A 22,182-nucleotide genomic window follows, 5' to 3' on the forward strand; every position below is an offset into this window, starting at 1 on the left:
GTAAAAACAAACAAGTAGCTGTATCTTGTGGTAGGAAGAAATCCAATTGTTGCATTTATGCTCTGGGAAAGCTCTTCTTAAAGGAGAAGCATGAGATCGTGTCCGAACCAGTGTGGGAATCAATCCTTCCTCATTAGGAACGACGCCAGATATTCACGTATTAAAAACGGTAAACCTCGGATTAACCATTGTCGAGGAGCCTGGGGTCACTTGTTGGTAAACCTTGGATTATGTCAAGGAGCCTTCAAGGGGATTGAGCTTGCTACTCTGCCCTTGCGTGCATATCGGATCGTAGACTATTCCCCCAGGTGTATTTTTTTCAGTTGGTAGCCTTAGTGACCATATTCTTTAGGATTCTTCCTAAGGTGACAGTGGTGGGAAGATCCCACTGTACCTGGAGCAGACGTCGGCTAGACTCACTTGGATTTTCTGGGGGGTTCACTTCACTCGAGACGGTTAAGTGGAGGAACTTGGTCCAGTCTATTCATTAAGCAGGTTTCCAGGGTAACTGTTCCAACCGCCATTTCGACGTTGGATTTCATCACCAACTAGTGTTTTCGGTCCGGAAAGTTACTGTTTGTGTGTGTTTGATCTCTAGATTCTTTAGGCGTGTGATTCAAATTTGTTTGGTTCTTTAGAGGCTTTAGGTGTTTTTCATTGAGATTTTACTTTGTTTGCGTGTGAAGTAGTTAAAAGTTTTTAACTGTGGCTGAATTACCAAGACAGTCCCGTAGACTTCGGGGCCAGTCTCCTGAGTTTGTAACCGTGGCTGATTTATTGAGGAAGTCCCGTAGACTTCGGGGCCAACCTCCTGAAGAAGTCCTGAGCCATCTTGAAGGCTTGAAAGTCCTCGTAACTCCTAGTGGCAGTAAAGTTGGGTCACTTGAAGAAGGAGAGTCTTCATTGGTTGTACATCCTGATTACCAAACTCTAGAAACAGGTTATAATCTTGAATCTATTTCGGTTTCCGAACTTGCTGGTAGCTTTTCATCTACTAGTGATATAGGTTAAGAACCTGAGATATCTGAACCTATTACTCCAACATCAGGGTTTGTCTCTCCAACTTCTAGTGGTCCTAATTCACCTAGGGTAGAAAGAGTAATCACCGAAAATCTTCCTTCTGGTTTGATAGCTATTGAAGAACTTGCTCCAGAAGAAGAAGTAGGCATCCCTATCCCTGAAAATCAACCGGTTATTGATCTAAGGGAGCGTGAATCAATTTTTTATAGTCCACCTAGAAGTACTACTTGGTATCTTTCTTTGACTAATTATTTGGAAAACCCAGTGTTAAGTTTTTCACCACCTCGTGCTCCTTATCATCCTAGAGGTTTTTATACTCCCGTAAATATGTCAGGTCAGTCGTCCATGTTTACTCAATCGCCTAAATCTTTTTTGTACGGCGGTCCTTCTGTTCCCTTTGGGTATCAATCACTTTTTGGTACTTTTTCGGGAGCATCTCCTCAACCCATTGAACAAGGGTTATTCACTGGAAGCAATGGTGCAAAGCCGTTGAGCGTAGAAGACATTCTTATGATGTCAGGTTCTATTCCCAATTCTCAACCTCAAGGTGGCCAGTTACCACCTGGGGGGCAGCCTCAATTAATGCCTGGGGGGCAACCTCAAGGTACACAATTTGCATCTGGGGGGCAACCCCAAGGACAGTACGTACCTATGGTACAATACGTTCCTCAAGGTCAACCCCAGACTCAATATGTGCCCCAAGGTCAACCCCAGTATCAATTTATACCTCAAGGTCAACCCCAGTATCAGTACGTGCCTCAGGGGTATCTACCCCAAGGTCAGTACTCGAACCAAGGTTTCCAACCACCCCAAGGTCAATCTTATGTTCAAGGAACGGGAAATGTACCTTTCAATTATCAATCCTACCCTCAACCTGGTTATGGTCCTCAATATCCTCAACCTGTTATGGGTCAGTACCCTGGAATGAACATAGTGTGGGATCCATCGCAAACTCAACAGGTGTTGCAGCCAAATGTACAGTTGTCATCTCAAACTGGACAACCCTTAGTTTCTGGTTCACCCCAGCAACCAGTCCAGTCTAATATTCAAACTTCTGTACCTTCAGTAGTTTCTCAGTCTGGGCCTACTGCGCCTCGTACTCCATCTCAAACGACTGCTGCAACATCTGTTCAATCTACCCCACCTACTTCTGGAGTATCGACAGCTCCGGTTTCTACTGTTCCTGTATCTACTCCTCAGACATCTTTACCACCGTCTAGATCCACGATTCAAACTACGGTTCAGATGCCTGTAGGACAACCTGGTTTAAGTACGGTTGTCACAAGTCAACCACAATTCACCTATCAACCATACCAGGGACAGTACCAATTCGGTCCTGCTGTCCAGCAGCCAGTTTATCAGTATCAACCGTATCCTGGGTACACTTATCAACAACCTCAACAACCCTAGTACGATCCGGTTAATCCTGGTTTTCCGGGAGGATACAATATCCCGAACGCGATTCCTATTCCTAGTTATCCTAGATATCCTCCTCCTGTGGCTGGTCTCATGACCCAGAGTTTTAGGGATCCTAATCGGCAGTTACCGTTTATCGCAACTTTAGACTTACTAGACTTGTCGTGCCTAACGAACGATCTGATTAATTATCTTCCGTTTTGGCCGCCAATGCCGAATAAGTTGCCCAGTGACATTCCCAAGTTCGAAGGTAAGTCTGGAGAGGACCCGTCGAACCATGTGATGACTTACCACCTCTGGTGTGCGTCTAACTCCATCACAGATGATTCGATCCGTCTTAGACTTTTCCAGCGCACACTAATTGGTCTCGCGGCCAAGTGGTACATTAAGTTACCGCAAGGCACTTTTTATAATTTTAGTCAGTTAGCTACCTCGTTTTTAACTCATTTCCAGTTGCCAGTCCGATATGACAATGGCACGGAATCGTTAACTTCGCTAAAACAATCGACATCCACGTATATTTCAGATCATATTCATGAGTGGAGACGTCGACGACGTTTAGTGAAGGTATTTATTCCGGATCAAATCTTGGCTGAGTGGTTTGTAAAATCTTTGTTGCCAAGGATCACTGAAGATGTTGCTAAAGCCGGAGTTGTTACTGAGGAGCAAGTGATTGCTCAAGCACAGTACCTTGACTTGGTCTATACTCAGTCAGGTACGTTACACGAAAAGATCCCCGATCTTCCCAAGTCAAATCAAATCACTGCAGCTCCTTCGGGATCTCATGCCGCTGACGGTATGATTGGTACGGTTAACACTAAAAGTAAGAAGAAGTCTTCCAAGAATTCTTCTCCTATCATAACCTTTCCTGATTCCCCGACAGGAGATTCTTCTGCAGAGGTTTCCGCCGATATTCACGTTGTAGAATCATCTACGACTAAATCAAAATCCGGTGGGAAGAAGAAAGGAAAGAAGAAGAATAAAACAGACAAAAGTTCAAAGGAGAAACCTGAAAAGGTGGAATCCAATGATGAAAAGCGCAAACCTCGTTATCCATGTCTCATTTGTGACGAAGAACATTTTACAAGAGACTACCCTCATCGAGCAGAGGTTGCGAAGATCGTCAAAGGTTCCCAAACTCCTGCTGTCTTGAAGGATCCATTTCCAAGTCAAGACAGTAAGATGATAGGTTCTTCCTCGAGTGCCAATGAAGAACCCATATTGATGATGTCCCATGTAAGGATTGCGACTTGATCGCAAGATTATGGTAGTAAAAGTCCTGTTGATGGCAAAGAAGCAGAATCTTCTCATTCTAATCCATCAACCTCAGCTCCCGGTTCCGATCCACTACAGATCGAGAAACCTAATCCAGACTTAGTAATCAAACCGCCCGCCAAGGGTATACTTCGAAAGTCAGCTTTCAATCCACATGCGAGAGCGGCTCAGAATTATAACATTGTTGAGGATTTAGCTGTTTCACCCTCAGAAATGTCGGCTTTGGAAGTGCTGCAATCATGCCCAACAACGTAAATTACTTTTGTCGGCTATAGGAGCTGTTGATGTTCAGGACCCGAACCTAATAATCTTTGATCTAGAAAATATTACACCGCGTTTGCCTCATCAAATGGCTTTCCAGATCCCAGTGATAGTAAAAAACAGGCCTATTCATCAGACTGTAATTGATGAGGGAGCCTCAACGTGTATTATGTCGATACAGTGTTGGAGATCGCTTGGTTCTCCTTCACTAAATCAATCCCCGACAATTCTTAAGGCCTTTGATGGCCGTGGGTTTTATCCTTTTGGAATTCTACAGGATTTGCCTATAGGGGTTGAAGGAAAAACCGTTAGTCTAGATGTGGAGGTGGTTGATGCCCTTCTAGACTACAACCTTCTCTTGGGTCGCAGTTGGTCTTATGCTATGACGGAGATCGTTTCATCGGTCTTTAGAGTCATAAAGTTTCCACATAATGGAAAGATCGTAACAATAGACCAGCTGGCTTACTTTTCATCCGACCCAGCCTCTTCGGAGAGTATTCAACATGTCGGTAAAATGACTATCCCATATAAGGATGTTGGAGTAGGATTAGTTAAAGATGCCGGTTTACTGGGAACTTTTCCTTTTCCTCCAATCAATGCATCATATTCATTTGCAACCATTCATATGATTACATCAGACACTATTTTTTATGATGATCCTTGGATCGTTCCTTCTGAATCTGAAATAGACTCATTTGGTAATTCCATGCCTTTGAGTCCATATGAAATTGCCTATGAAGCCGTGCAGTCTTTTTCCGACCCATGTTCAACCGAAAATGACTTAATGAATGTGGTCCGTGAGGAATCACTTTTCACATCAACCTCAGATTTAACTGTGTTTTCTGAATTTGTTCACTCTGATGAGCAAATTCGTGAAATCCTATGTGTAGATGATTTACCATGGGAAGATCTCCATCACAGATCTTCGTTTTTACCTGAGGATGATCGTTTTGAAAATGATTTCTCATCAATCTTTACGATTGAATATGTCAAGGAACCTCAGAATCCAATGAAACATCCCGATTCAGAGTTAAATTTGGGAAACATCTCTCGAACTATTCCCATTGACATTTCGGTTAAGCCCGGAATTGTTGAGAACATTCATATAGGTGCCTCGTGTACAGATGACGAAATTCAATTATATAAGGCCCTATTTCAAGAATTCCGCGACGTGTTTGCCTGGTCCTATGAGGAAATGCCAGGAATTGATCCCACGATTGTTGTTCATGAGATCAAGACTTACCCGAACGCTAAACCCGTCCGGCAACGTTTGCGTCAGATTCACCCACAAAAAGCTGCTGCAATTAAAGCAAAAATTGAAAAACTGTTGAAAGAAGGTTTCATTTATCCGATCCCGTTAACGGATTGGGTATCGAATATTGTTTCGGTTAACAAAAAACAGGGGACAATAAGAATATGCATCGATTATAGGGACATTAATCGAGCCTGTCCAAAGGACAATTACCCAACTCCCTATATCGATCAAATCATTGATGATTGTGCCGGCAGCGAAATATTTTCCTTTATGGACGGTTTTTCCGGATACAATCAAATCAACATTCTACCTGCCGATCAACCAAAAACGGCTTTCATTTGTCCATGGGGGATGTTTGCTTATTGCAAATTACCTTTTGGGCTTAAGAATGCCGGAGCAACTTTTCAGAGGGCGATGTCTTATGCGTTTCATGACATCAAGCACATTGTGCAACCCTATCTCGATGACTTGCCTGCTCATTCATTACATCGAGCTGATCACCTCGTCCATTTACAAGCAATCTTTATGAGGTGTAGGCATTATCGTATTCGGTTGAACCCACACAAATGTGTCTTCTGTATAGAAATGGGTCGATTGCTGGGATTTGTAGTTTTGAAAGCCGACATTCGTGTTGATCCCTCGAAGGTCGAAGCTATCATCAATTTGCCTCCTCCTTCGAGTCTTCGCCAACTCCAAAGTTTGCAGGGGAAAGCAAACTTTTTACGACGATTCATTCCTAACTACGCCGAGGTTACAAAGGGTTTTACACGGTTGTTAAAACAAAACACTCAATTCTCTTGGGATGAGATAGCTCAGAAATCTTTTGATGCACTCAAACACGCGTTGACCCATGCACCGTTGTTGCATCCTCCCAACTACAACCAGGATTACTTTTTGTATCTTGCCGCCTCCCATTCCACTATTGGAATGGTCTTAGTTCAGGAAGATGAATTCAGAACAGAACATGTGATATATTACCTTAGTCGAACGTTAAATCCAACTGAGCTAAAATACTCACATGTGGAGAAATTGGCATTGGCAGTCGTTCAAGCTGTCCAATGTTTTCGTCACTACATTTTACTACGTAAAACTACGGTAGTTTCGGATTGCAACCCTATGATCTACATTTTGACCAAACAATTGCTAGGGGGCAAGTACTCTAAATGGATCGTTATCCTATAGGAGTTCGACTTGGAGTTTGAGAAATCTAAGTCTAAGAAATCTTTAGTTTTTGCAGAGTTAATGTGTGACTTCCCACGTGCTGACATAGAAACTGTGGCAAAGGAGCCCATTGCGGACGAATCTTTGTTTCTAATCAGCACTTTAGATCCGTGGTATGGGGATATCATCATCTATCTCCAAACCCAATCCTTTCGGCCAGAAATTTCAAGGTCGGAACGTCGGAAAATTCGCTTCCAGTCCCAACAATTCAAAATTATTGGAGATACTCTTTATCGCCGTGGGGCGGACTCTATTTTTCGACGTTGCTTAACTCACGAAGAAGCTGAAAGGGTTCTAAATGACTGTCACTCTGGAGCATGTGGCGGTCATATGTCTGGGTATGCCACAGCCCAAAAGATATTGCGCATCGGCTATTTCTGGCCGTCCTTGTTTAAAGATTGTATTACGGCGGTCCGAAAATGCCACAACTGCCAGATTTTTTATCGTAAGATGCGCGCTCCACCTGCTCCTCTCCACCCTATAATTGCCGTTGGTCCTTTTGCCAAATGGGGTATCGATTTTATTACATGTAACCCTCACTCGGCCGGGGGGCATGCGTATATCATCCTTGCGGTAGATTATTTTACTAAGTGGGCCGAGGCGATGCCTACATTCGAGGCAGACGGCAAAACAGTTGCAATTTTCATGTTCAATCATATAATTGCTAGGTTTGGTGTCCCACAAGCGATAATCACTGATCATGGGCATCATTTTCGAAACGTTATGATGACCGAACTTACAGGCCAGCTTGGTTTACGTCACGATAGTTCAACTCCTTATTATCCATAAGCGAATGGTCTGGTTGAATCCATCAACAAAGTTTTAGTTATCATGATCCGACGAATCATTGGGATTCATCGGTCGAATTGGCACAACATGCTATTTTCAGCGCTTTGGGCGTACCGAACTTCAGTAAAAACATCAACAGGGTTCACTCCTTTCCAACTAGTCTATGGTTTGGAAGCTGTGTTGCCCATTGAGTGCGAAATCCCGTCACTGCAAATGGCCATCGAGTTACTTCCAGCTACTTCCGAAGAGGAAAAGCGTTTGTTATACTTAGCTCAATTAGATGAGAATCGACATGATGCTGCATTGGCGATCGAGACTCACGCAAAACGTATGAAAGCTCAGTATGATCGGAATGTGACCCCTCGAAATTTTTCGGAAGGAGACCTAGTGTTATTGTATGATCAAGCTAATGATAAATTAGGTGCTGGGAAATTCGTTCCTATGTGGCATGGTCCCTATATTGTTAAGCGAAAGCTAGCAAAAGGGGCCTATGAATTGGTAGACTTTGATGGGGACTCTTTGGGTAAACCCAGAAATGGCCTTTACTTGAAGAGGTACTATGCTTAAAAGAATGGGGTATGGAGATTTTTAGTTAGGATAGTTTTTTCTAGCTGGTGTGTTTTAGTTTACAAAGTGTGCTTAGTTTAGAGAGTGTTTTTCCGTCATTATTCATGCTTATCTTGGTTTTACTCTTGATATTGCAGATGTCGATGCCTCTCCAAACATACATTGGATTTGTTGATGGTGCTTGTTTTAATACACGGAACATCTCTTCCGCAGCTTGGGTTATCTATTCGCCCTCTGACGAGTTAGTTTCTATGCATGGGGTAAGCCTCAGTCAAACAACAAACAACATTGCAGAGTATAGTGCAGTGATTGAGTTATTATCTGAATCTATTTCATTTGGGATTCGTAGTTTGATAGTGAGGTTGGATTCTGAACTCGTTGTATTACAGCTTAATAGAGTATATGCCATTAGAAATCCAGTGTTATTAAGATTATTTTTTAGAGTGTGTCTCTTTGAACGTGAGTTTGATTACATTGAATATCAGCATATTCCAAGGTCTTTAAATACATTAGCAGATGCAATTGCTTCTCGAATGTTAAATAGACATTTGCAATAATCATACATGTAAATTTAAAACCATTCCATAACATGATTTACAAGATAAGTCGGTAATAGTGATATATATATAGGAGTGTGTCAAAAAATACATCGTCTTCGATCATAGGTTGAAAAACACCTTATGATCGACAAAAATGATAAGTACAAAAAACAAAAATGTCACATGTGCCCACAAAAGGCGATCATCCTATCACTGGTGATGATCTCTATAAGAAACCACTGCCCGGGCCACCTTGCAAAGGAACCTCCTAAAAGGTCCCGGGACTCCAATCACATAGCGTTGAAGTCGACGAGGAATGTCGTCTATAGTGGTCTCAGGAATATCCCCTGTCAAGCGCTCAAGATGACCCTCCAACTCGGCCAAAACCTCTGCTGATTCGTCCTGTGGGGCTGGCGCGGGTGCAACTGGTTGCCTCCTCTCGAAAGGTCGGAGAGCGGCTGGTCGCTGTGGACCCACATCTGCATTTGAAATTTTTACTATCAGTTTTGAGACGATGAAAAATAAAAAAAATTAAAATAGGAAAAGTTGAAAAGGATTTTACCTGACTCGTCCCACTGCTCTCCTGGTGGAAGAGCCATGTCTGGGTCACCACGGAAATCTATCCCAGCGTAAGGGAAATCTTGAATGGAAAAGACCTGGTTTTCCAACCATTGGAAATACTCAGGTTTGAACCGAGCAACTTCTGTCCTCTCGTCCGGGTGACGGGCCATGACTGCGACCCATCGCATCAGTTTGGGCTCTCGAGGAAGCCCAGCTCCAACAGTAAGATGCTGTGGGATCAGCATAGGAACCCTCTCCAGGCCAAAACTCACGACCAAAGCCCCATAACCAAAGGTCTTTAGTCGTCCGCTCTTGGCCCTGGTCAGTTGGCCTTTCACATTGGCCAACACAGCATTGCACCAGTTGAAGATGGTGCCTCGAAAGCAATCAACTGCCATACGCATCTGGGATCCGGTGGCAACATGTAATGCAGCAGCTCCGGAGAGTTTGGTGACGGTAAATGCGATCACCATGATCTCAGGACGGGATATGGTCTTTATGTCTATCCCTTTGTCTTTAGCCTGGCTATTGCAGTACTCTAACCGGAGGCTATCGACAGACTGGCCACCTGGCCTAGTCCCGAATAGAGTCAAGTCTTCGCCTCTCTTAGGCAAACCAGTCAAGAAATAAATGTCCTCCGGCTCGATTTCGAGCCGGTGCCCGCCAATGAAGAAACACTGGTCCTGTATGCTCCATCTATCAACCAGCCACTGTAAGAAATCCACCTGAGCCCTCATGCTAGGAATGGTCCAGAATTTGTACAGTCCACACACCCTCAAAGCATCAAGTGAAGGCTGATGATTCCATGTGGCAGTATCCACGTCCTCATGCTCCCGTTCACACCAATCTAGCATGATATACTCCCTGCATCAAGTATAAAGATTAATTAGATTGCTAGAAAACATTTTGATTGGTCCATTTTTGAGAAATTTTGGGTTCAAAACCCTTGCTGCGGGGTACGTACCCTCCAAGTTAGACACAGTGCGTGGGTACGCACTTTGTCTACATGGAAGGTGCGGACCCCGAGCTTTTTCCCAATGGAGAAAAAGTCGAGGTCCGCGGGTCCGCAATGGTAAACCCGCGGACCCCCGCGCACGGGTTTTGCGCCTAAAAACCCTCCCAAAAAATGAAATGAGGGACTAAATCAAAAAACTAAACGGTTGAAAATGAAGAGTAGGATGATGTGGATTACCTGGAGAAGACGGCGCTCGATTCTGATGGTTGGATTTTCCACAATCTTCACGGGAAGTTTTCTAAGCAAAAGCACTATTTTCTCACCCAAACTCGAACGGTAAAAATGAATTGACAAAGGCCCTTTTTATAAGTTTTTTGAGTAAATAAATTGCAAATTTGTTTATGTTTCACTTTGAAAAGGTATTTTGCAACGCTTTTATCCATTTCAAACAGGTATGAGTAATGTTTGTGTTTTTTTGCAGAATAAAGGATAGTTCAAGCGAAATCTATCATTTTCAACGAAAAAACAAGTAGAGTCATCTTTAAGCCCTTTTCTGACTCCTAAAATATGAAAAGATTGCCGAGCGTTTCTTTTACACTCGTTAAAACGGAATTAAAAGACGATCCACTTACAACTCTTTTCCGACCGTAAAAACATGAAAAGATTGTCGGATTTTTGTCGTTTCGAATTCGATATTGGTTATAAAACGACGTGTCGTTGATCGCTTTTTTACTTTTTTCGGATCAGTGACACTAATAACGAAAAGTACTCCTTGGTCGTAAAAGATCAAGCGGTTCTCTCAAGTATTATTTTATACTTTTTCGGGCTTGGGAGAAACAAATTTACGAAAAAGGTCAACCCTGGAGTCTTCTTAAGTTTTTTCAGACTCTCTAAAATTGAAAAACGTCGAGTTTCTCCTATACTGTACTCGTTAAAATTTCACAGTAAAGGACCTGTTCAATTACAAACAGGAACGAACCACTCCTTCTTAGGGTTCGAATCTAAACTAAGTTGGACTCATCCGAAGGATGAGCTTATAATCAAGCAAATGTTATCCTCCTCAAGCTTGTCAAAAATAAAGGGGTACTTGCCAGAAATGGTGGGGGAAAAGAGAGGAAAATGAGTCTGTTTGTCATACCTTGTAACCACTCTTGAACACGACACTTTTATTCACCTGGGTTGGGAAATCCTTTGCCTAACAGTTGATCAAACCACATTGAAAGTCTTCAGCCAGTTTCTGGGTATTAACTTTGGGTCAATTGTCACCAAGCCATCTGTCGTGTTGTTATGTGTTCAAGAGGTCACTGCCAATAAGCCATTCATCTACAAAATATCTGTCATCCATCTTGACCATCCCTGAGTCAGTCCTTGCAACTAAATTTCTTCAACTTGATCTATGATTTCGTGTTGTGGGCTTGCCTACGACGGATCGCTTTCTATCGACATCAGCTCATTATCTAGAAAGATGATCTAGAAATCGTCAGTACCTTGAGATCTGCATGCCTCAATGGCAGGTTTCTCGCCTTTGACGACAGTTTACATCATTGATTTTCGATCGAAGGATTCCGTGATATGTTCGACATCAACACATTTACTCACATCTCATGGATTGTACTGGGTACTTTGAGAGCCATTGACATCATTGGTGGTTTCTCTCACACTTGTTAACAGTTTACATCATTGACTGGTAATCAAGTGGTTTCTACCATGTTCGACATCAACACATTTATTCGCATGGATAGAATTGTACTATTTCGGGAAGTAGAAATGAAGACCCTGGATCTAGTTTCCACCATCCAGGCTGCGAGGAATTTTGTATTCATTATGTTGTGGACTATTCATAAACAGATGGCTGCGTCCATACTGTGTTCACACGAGTCTATACTTATGATGTTTTACAAGATCATTCCTATATCAGAGCAGTAGATAGTTTTCTAGTTAGTTTTGATCTGAGTATGGGAATGCCTACCTCAGCGATGATATGATCTCATATATATATCTTGCATTGAATGTTTTTACAGGTTCCGACCGGGCTCTCCACAAGATGATCCTCGAAATGATAAAGTACTTCACTCTTCCTATATGATAAATGAAATCCTCATCTACTACAGACTTCGCACTTTAGGGGGAAATCTGTTACACAAAAATATCGTCACCATGATTATTTGCAGTCAGTATGGGTTTATCATCACTTGTACTATCCTCCTAAGCAAGTCTAAGAGCTCAGCTCTTCAAATCAAGCTTTAGAAGTGGGAGAAAGACATTAAATATCAATGTAACTCTGGTTCCGCACTTTCTCTCATGGTCACCTGCGGTCCCGCACCTTCTGTGTACAAAAGCTGCGTACCTACCCGCTCTGTTCCTAACGGTGTAGGTGCGGACCCCTGTGAAAGTCAAAAGGCGCAAGTTTTATCTTAAAAAACTCACTTTGGGTTAATTCTAGAGTTTTCTAGAAGGAATTTTGACGTGGATTGTTCGCTCTGAGGTGGTTCATGCATCCCAAAAGAGAAGGAGCTAATCCCTTGACTAAAGGAGCTATCCCTTTGAAGGAGGGCTTTATCCCTTTGAAGGAGGACCTAGTAACTTCCCTCCATTGCACTATAAATACAGGCATTGGGGTGAGGACTAGAGAGGTTAGAAGCTGAATATTTTGAGGGTAAATGCTGGTGAAATTGAGACTCTTTGGTTGAGCTTGAGAGGAGAGATCACATACCTCTTGGTTCCATTGGAGAGTGAGTGAAACTTGTCAAAGTAGAGAAGACATCTTGTTGGACCCTAGGAGGAGCTTGTACAGCGTCAAGGCAAAGGTTGTAAGGTTCTTCTTCTTTTGAATTAATACAATCAAACTCATTTTTCTCAACAAGTATCTTATGTTATTTGTTTCATGGACTCCTTGACTTTCATGTTAAATATGTTTTATGCAATTGGCTTTTCAGGTGCTATTTAATTTGTTTGCCTTGTTTGTGTTTGCAGATTCACGAAAAGGAGCTCATTTGGATCAAAGGAGCGAGGGCATCCACAAGCTTGCGTTGGACCAAAGGTAGGCCCTAAAAACACTTGTTTGCTATTGTTTATTGAAGCATATTTAGAGAAAGACAGTGTCTGGTTGGTTTTCTTGTCGTTAGGTCTTCTTTAGATTCTAGGAAGGTCTATCTTGTCCGCAAGATCGACACTTTCTATGCGACAAAGTACATGTGGGCATTAATTTTTATTTTTTTAAGAAAATACATTTTTGGATCCACGTGCTTTGGGCACTGGCCTCTGGATACATTTCCTAGATAGCTGTAGGCCCATTCCAAATTCGGGAGTCATTTCCAGTCAGATCCCTTCCAGGGTTCTGCAGTTCCATCTTCTTTGCCAAAAGGCTTCATCATCACTCACATACGTATATATTCATGACATGTTGGGAACTGCCATTATCTGACGGATAATATGAATGACAGAGAATAGAATCCCAAAACATGAGGAATATTAGTTTTTTGAAACTACGCATGTCACATTGCAATGGAATCTAATTTGTGACAACCAACAAAATTGACATGGAATTCTGGGGTGAAAAAATGGTATTTAATTTCCATTCCTAACAAATTTTTCTCTCCAGTACGAGTTCAGTTTTTCAATTCAATTTCTCGTCCATCTGATGGTTCATTATGTCCATTTTAAATTTTATTTGTCTTATAGCACTTTTTTTTTAAAACCACAATATGTTTTGAGTGTCTATGTTGTGCCTTGCTTTCGAACTTAACTACAGAGTAAGGCTTGCTCAAAACGATTTAGAATTTTCTCTGAAATTAAAGTACCTTCCATGTAAAACCATATGCATTTTATACGGTAAAATAGTAGTGAATACAAAAATTGAACCGCATCTGTTTAATCCTAATTATTTGAGCATCTGAAACTAAAAGACCGATAATTCATATGCAAGACAAATGAAAAATTAAATTAGGTACTTTGGTATTCTCTTAGAGCGCCAATATTTTCGATTCAGATAGAAACATCCACAATCAAATCCATGGCATCATTCATATTTGGACAACAATATAAAATTTCTAAGGAGATTTGTGACCAATGCTGAGTTTGGATACTAGATTTCTTCATTGTCATACTACAGGAAAACTGCTGACAGAATGTTCATTGCAAATCCTCTTTAAAGGAGGTAGTACTCATACGTATCAACCAAATTGAGCAAGAGTTTTCTTAGAGTTGTTACGACCTGCTCTTGGTACATGAAGATTCTTCAGCATAACCATAGAAAAGATATGACTATGACATTGTCTCAATCAAAAAAAAAAAAAATCACTTTGAAGTTTAGATTTACATTGTGTCTTGAGGCTTGGCCCTTATACCCGTGTTTTTGGACCTTGGCCCAAGCCTATATTCTTTTTGTGAAATGACATAATCTGAGTACCATTCACAGCTTTGCAATTAGAAGCTCACTCAAGCTCCCTTCCTCATTAACCATCGTTTCCCAAATAAGATCAAGAACAATATCATTCCTTTTCAGTCATTTTGTAATCATAGTTGCAAAGGAAATCCAGTAGTGGGGACTCTGGATGGAATTTCTGTTCTAGTCCACCTTCTGTTGTATATGGATTGTTGTTTCTGCATTGTTTGATAACAGTCTTTGGGCGTCCTGCTACCATTTCTTTTGTCAGTGTCATACTCCTATACATGTCTTCTACGAATCCTCAACATATTTAAAATATTTGATTTAGAATTTGATGAAAAACAAATTGTTGGGTAGTCCATAAACTCATTTCTCTCTTGTAAACAAGTCTAAGTATTGCTTATCTAACAAATAATAGTTCTACAGTTTTAGCTACAGAATTTCATTAGACATCAGACATAAGAAAGAAAACTATTGATAGGCTCTGCTAGCAGGCTGTTATCACTGAGAAATTCCCATTCAAAAAATAAAAAATAAAATTTTTTTGTAAGTGGAGTCCAGATAACTATTAGAAACAAGCCAATGTCATCTTGCTTGATTCCTCTCACTTTCAAGTTAGTGTGTGTGCCATTGACACTAGAAGGTTATCCCTAAGTGATCTAAGGTATCAATTGTAAATCGCCAGTTGTAAGTGGTACCTCAAATTGATTAAAAAAAAAAAAAAAATTGTTGTTCTATGGAAATCGAGTTGAAGCAGCAAACAGGAAAAGCAGACACCAAGCTAAAGTGTATGTAAAATGACGTAAACTAAAAATCAAAAGGGAAAAGGTACCTTGCAGTTCTGCGTTAAAATATACAAGACAACAAGCAAAAAACCTTTATAAACTTCTAGAACAAATGTTCACTAAAAGTGAGCATGCAAGCCAATGAAGCTAAGATGAAAACCAGCAAGATACCTTGTTGTAGTTTGACAGAAAGTGAAAATAAAGTGTAACAAAAATGCCTATTCTATATGACCTATACGTAGGAATGCACAGAAAATAAGAAAATTGATATAACTTATGTATTTGAAGAGGTTGGAATCTCCTCTGGTTTGCAGTGGATCACTGGCCTGCTACTCAATGGCTGTGGGAATTGGAGGTCTCTCTTTTGTTAGAGAGAATTTCTCAAGAGTCAAAACACATAACCTGGAAACTAATTTGCACCTCAAACATACTCATTTTATGCTAGACACTGCACTATTCCAAGAGTGAGAAGCTTTCGAGATAAACATTACAAATTTAATTCTATAAAAGTATTTGATTTTTGCAAAAACAATTTATTAAAAGTCAATAAAAGTTTGGACCAAATCTATGAAGACACTAAATATCACTTAAAAGTACCAATGGGACCCTTTCCATGAATTTAACCAATTAAGAAAGAAGCTTTATGAATTAATGGATTATGGAATTTATTTTACAATTTCTAATACACATATTGAACTGCTAAAATTAAAGAATCAGAGACTTTGCTTAGGGTAGTAATGAAACATACAGTTGAGAAGCACTCATCCTTAAAATGAAAAGGTCAATGCACATGTTTTATGACAGCGAAGGACGTCTGAGTGCTTAATATATTTATAAAAATTTAATGATTAACAATCACCAGAAAATAATAACAATAAAATAAAACATACAAATAAGTTTGACTAATGAAACTAGTTCCATCTCATTTCAATAAGTTGTCTTTTCCATCGTATAATACCAAAAACTTAATCTTGACTTTGTCATACGCTAATTTTCTTGGTTTAGGCTTTATGAGTGGTTGGATGTGAAGCATTTTAATGCTCTAACAATAATCAAGCCATTCTTTTAAAAATTAATAACGAGTTAAAAGTGCCACATTATAAATCAACATATGGAAATTATGTTTTATGTAGTAATATCTTGGTTAAATTTAATATTTACATCAATTGTATAGAATTTTTATATATTGGTATGTGTTAAAGAGAAGTCAATAATTAAATATTGATTGCAAAAGGATGTTTTTTTTAGATGGGCACATGAAAAATTAGGAGTGTGCTTTAAAATATTATTAAATTAATTTGTTTTGAAATTGTTAATAATAATTTGAATTAAATTATAGTTTTCATAAATATAATTATTGATATAAATATATATTATAATTTAGATATCATATTTTCAATAAGTTGCTATGATAATTTGATAATTTATTTAATTATTTTCGCATAAGTAAGTGAAGTGGAGTGGTCACCGGTCACAAGTTGTGATCACTTAATGGTATCCTTGGGTTTTCGTTAAAAAAGGTTGGGATCTTTCTTTGGAGATGAACTTGAGTGATAGTAGGGATGTCACTAGCTATTTCTTGATAAGTGAGGTGTGGTAGGTGTTATAACCAATTTGTTTCCTCTCGATAGTTTTTATGTAGCTAAAACAAAATTTTCCCACATTTGCAAATAGAAGACAACTTCCTTGGATTGGGAAGTATATTTTTGTTTGATTGGCATAACTTCCTTATTTAGAGTATTATTCTTTATGCCCAATTCAATGCTCGATATATTATCGACTGCATGTTTAAATTCTTCCATTGTTAGGTCACGTGCCACATCATCTCTAACTAGTTGAGACACTAACATCATTACTTGCTAGGATATTATCTATAGTTAAATAATGTGGTGATGTTTTAAAGAGTTTCTTGGTTGGATGAACTTCTAGGAACTATTCATTGAACACTACATCTTGACACACAATCACTTGCTTTGTAATTCATCTAATTATTTATTTATTTACAACTGCTAATAAGAATGTTTTAATTTTATCACTTTTGACGTCAAAGTCCTTCATCTTTTTGCTAGGTCGTGAGCTTAAGTTTGCCATTTGAATTTCTTATTCTTACTTGGCCACCTCTTTCAGAATTTTTCTGCCTATATCCTAAATGCAATGCTACAAATATCATTTTAGGGAACATGCTGACAAGGGTCCAAAATGACACTTATTGAGATATTGGGGAAAATATTGCAAAATTATCAGAAGGGATAACTTAAAATTTAAGACTTTTGAAAATTGGATTTCAGAGATCTGTGGTTTGAGCTTTTTGAATTTTTGACCGGAGAACCCACAGTAATGGAATTTTTACACCAACGTTTCGAATCCCAAATGGGATCCATCATCAGGGAAAAGAGAAAGATGATCAGAGAAAGATGATAAAAAGAAGAGCCAGATGAAGGAAATAAATACTCATGAGGGATGAATGTTAAAGGAACAGCACAGGTCGGCCAGAGAGATAAATAATGAAACCTAATTTTAATTTTAATTTTATTTTTAATTTTAATTTTAATTTTAATTTTAATTTTAAAATAATATCATTCATTTAATATCTATAAAATAAAATTTTTAAACTAAAATCTAAATTAATATTAATATTAAAAACTAATAAATATATATTAATATTAATATCATAAAACATTAAATAACCTAAAATCTATAATGATAATGATATCTAAAACTAAAGTATATGTTAATATTAATATCATGAATCCTAATATATAACATTAAAATTAAAATTTTTTATTTTATAGATATCAAACGTATGAAAAAAAAAAGACTCATTGGAATAATTTATGTGATCTTTTCTTCTACGGCAATATTATTGCAACATCTATGACAGTGAACTATACCATATGCAATAATGATCATATAAATCACCTTGGGTTACATATTGTCCCTGACATTGTCACTTATCGGGTCATGTAGAGGTAGTTTGAAATGAATGACTATAATTGGAAGCTACAGGAGTACAATGTGTGGACGACTTTACTTGGTTGAAAGCATCATATATTGATTGTACCATGAGATGAATATTGATCGTGATTATCCTGCCCCTTGTTTTGTTGTTGGTTAGTCCATAATTTGTCTTTTTTTTTTGGGTTGCAATGTTCCCCAAATATATTCCTTTAGTTTATAATGATATTCATGGTATAATACCTTGGGAAAATTATAACCTGCTACTAGAAAGTTAACAAGAGTTTCAGGAAGGATTCCTAGCAGAGGTGTCACTATTTTTCCTTTATGTTCTGAGGACTTCGGGATGGAGTCCATTGTTAAGAGGGGGTGTATTTAGTGCCCACTCTAGTTTCCTGACCCTAATATGACATTATCTTAGATACTTTATTCTTTGAGGAACTCAGGTTGAGGATCCAGAAATGTGACTCTATTATTAGTGAATGTGATTGTTATGTATGTTGTCTATTAATATTATGATTACGATATAATTAATGGTTATGTGTACTCTCTATCGATATCATGATGGTGATAGTAGTAAAGGATAGACATGTTTTCTATTGATGTTATAATGATGATAGCTTTGATCTATATGTATGGTTCCATTAATGTTATGATGATGCTAGCTATGATGGATGTGTCCCCTATGTTACCTACTTGCATTAGTTCGGGTTCACAATGAACAATGATGCGAATGAATAGGTGGTGGCGATAATGTTATTATGATAATGGCTAACACTGAGAAACCTTGTTACTGATGATTATTGAGTATGGCAAGAAACCACCAGAGGCACTCGCATATGACGAGTTGACGACACCAGGTTTGATGAAAAATTATATTATTTTATCTTTGAAATTCTATGTCAATTTTGAAACCTGCTATATATGTTTATCTATATTCTGATGATATGCTAGTGGTTGTAGGCACAGATTAGTTTCTTGGCTGAATGACTCACATATGGGTGATGGGGTTGTACAAGTGGATGGAACTACATGGGAGGGGTGGTATAGTGTCCCTGATCTCACCCACTAGCACTCTCACTGTGACTTGGGCTAGAAAGGTTGAAACACCTTCGCCTTGAAGATCACGATGCCATGAAGGCAGGTCCCAAAGTTGGGTCGCTCATGACGATTTTACTGGGGGGTGCGCATCAAGGCGGATTCCTTGATCCCCGACACCATTAGTCTCACTATAGCAGGCAACATAAGAGATGATAGTGGTCTATGATTTTGCACCTACACTTTCCCCTCATAGTCACTAAATGCTTGAAGGGCAAGTGGTGTGGCACCCTTGGAATCACAAATAAACTATTAGGCGTGACACCCTTGGAACTTCAAGGGAAGTTCTTGAAGGGCACGACCAAACTTGGAACCCTTGTAATCATTAAAAATAAATTAAATAATAGATATAATCAAGGAATGAAAACTAGGTAAATTTACATCAAGGGTAAATGATGTTAGAAACCGAGGTAATTAAATCAAAAATAAAACTTGGGTTAAGAGGATCATAGGAAGAAATAAAATAGATTACCTTAAAAACTCTACCCTTCCCATGTTGGAAAATACTAGGTGGATTATGTGGTTTAATTAGGTAAAAGGGGAAAGAGGGACATAATTGTAAGGATAAAGATTAATCCTAAACTAATTAAACCTAATTAAGAAAATAGGAAGGTGAATTAAAATAAGAATAATAAATTAAATTTAGAGAAATGTAGAGAACCTCCATGTGGCAACAACCAACATAAGAATATCCATCTAATAGATAACCTGAGTTAAATTAGGGAGTAGATAGGGGATCAAATCTTGACTCATTAATTGACTTTAAGTAATGAACACAAATTAAGGAATAAAAAGGGGGGAAATAAAGAGACAACTAGGAGAAGAAATAGGAATCTTGTTGAGGTGAGGAAAATATTAGTTTTAAATAAAGAATTAAGTAAATAATTTTGGGAGACCCTTGATGAGAGAGTGACACATGGGTGGGTGAATAATCAAGCTATTGAATTATAAAAAAAATAATTAATTATGCATGACATGCCAAGTGTCAGCTATGAGGACTCCTATAAAAGAAGGGGCAAGCCATGGGAGAAAGGACTTTTTGGGGGGGAACCCTATTGTTGGATGGATGAGATGATGTTAGAGCAGTGATTATGAAACTATAGTGAGTTTGGTGAGGTAGACGACTTTAGAGAGGGGACTCTTGAGCCAAGGAGTGCTCTCCTCTACCAACTAGTGCATTCCTCCATTGTACAACCCCATTGCAGCTTGGGGGTCCGTGGGGAAGAAGAGTACCCAAGGATTAGGCTAGGAGGTTAACCGGTGGGTCATCACATTCAGATAAAATACATCATCATTCATTCACGGAGGTGACCCACAACAAGGGAATACCAGCAACAACAAAGCAAGCGGAGTCTCATCTTCTGATGAACGGTACATGTGTTGCAATACTATTTTGGTCTTTGTTAAATGTATTTAAATGTTATGATATGTTTCCTGAAGTGAATTCTCAATTGTTTATCTTCTGGTTTTATTTTGTTGTGATTTAAAAATCAAAACAAACAAATAAACGAATGTATATAGTCTAGATGTGGTCCTTACAGCTGTTATCTTCATTTAGGATTGTCGTTAATAAGGGTGGAGGGGAATTTAATGTGGTGAGAACAGTCTCTACATGTAAAATTAGTAGATTGAATTCAGGTGCATTCAAGAATGCTTCCCAAGATAGGAATTATGGTGTGGGATATGGAAACATGAATGAGCCCCTTTGGGGATCACATAATGGGACTCAGAGCACAAGAACTGAAGTTTTGTATTTTGAGCCTGTGCAGGGATCCATTGTGGACTTCGATGTCTCAAAGCTTAATCACGATGATGCTTTGATTGGATTTTTGTATCAGCCACCCATTCAGTTGACAAGATGGGCATGTTATTAGATGTTGTTGGGTAAAGTCAGGCATAATTTTAAACAAGTTATTTTGACAGAAGTTAAGGGGTTTTTGGTTTTAGGTGATGTTATGGTTGTAGTTAGGAAGAAGAATGAGATTTATCTGACTGTACAGGACCTGGAGTGATCCTCTTCCTAAGAATGGCACAAGCATTATTAAGTTTGGATTGAGCAGTAAAGGAAGTAATGGTGAAAGGTTGTAGGGTATATTTGAGAGAATTTATGGGAACCAGCTATGGTCTTCACTGGAAAAAATAGAGAAGGAGATGAAATTGGTGAACAGTGGGGTAATACTTGGCGAAGTCTAGCCCATTAGGCATTTTCTCAATGCTATGATGACGAAGATAGTGAGAGGTGCATTTTAGAGGAAGAATATGAATCAATTTCCAGACAATGTGCTACTTACATATCTTATTTAGAAGAGCTATGTGCTTGGGAAGAAGGTAATGGAGAATGTTCACACAGTTGAGAATTCAAATTCTATTGTGCATTCCTCAGAACAAACTAAGTAGAAATAATTTTAAAAAAAAAGAAGCTTGTCCTTACATAATACTTCAAGGTTATGCAAATTTGGATGGAAGATCCAATATCACTACTATACTTTTGGACGGCATTTTCTCATCATAGGTAGATAAGGTGACTTACGAGGACTGTGTTTTGGCAGATTCTAGATATCAGAAAACTAGATAAAACAATCATTTGGTTGGCATTAATTTTATGGTGGAGCATGTTATCAATTTAGTATTGGGATTTTTTCAAGAATAATTTGGGTTTGTCAATGTGCAGCATATAGTGAAAATGATAGAATATCCATGTATCTAAAACCAATTCACTTCCCTCTATCTTGCCTTTTTTTTACCCATGAGAAAGATTGGATTATTGTATCACTATAAAGACTAATAACATTTTTCCCCAGAGTTGCTGGGACCCTTTTGTCCAGATGCATTTTCTTATGTTCTTGTTGCCTTTCTTATGTTTTGTTCTGGTTGTCTTCTTTCCCTATTTTTCTATTTGTGTGGTTTTAGGATAGACTGATGGGAGTGTTTCACTCTTTTAATGAAGGATTGGTACCTACCTTAAAACACGCATCGTTAAAATAAAGTTTGTCCCCATTTGAAAGCACACTAGAGTTTTATTATTACTATTAGAAGATTACACTGCAATGTAGGGCGCCCAAATATTATGTTAATTTTGCAGACTACACTGGTAAAAT

This window comes from Pinus tabuliformis, chromosome Q (genome assembly GCF_031772625.1).
Source record: "Pinus tabuliformis cultivar Carrire ecotype Pingquan chromosome Q, CPIR1, whole genome shotgun sequence".
NCBI classification, from domain to species: Eukaryota; Viridiplantae; Streptophyta; class Pinopsida; order Pinales; family Pinaceae; genus Pinus; species Pinus tabuliformis.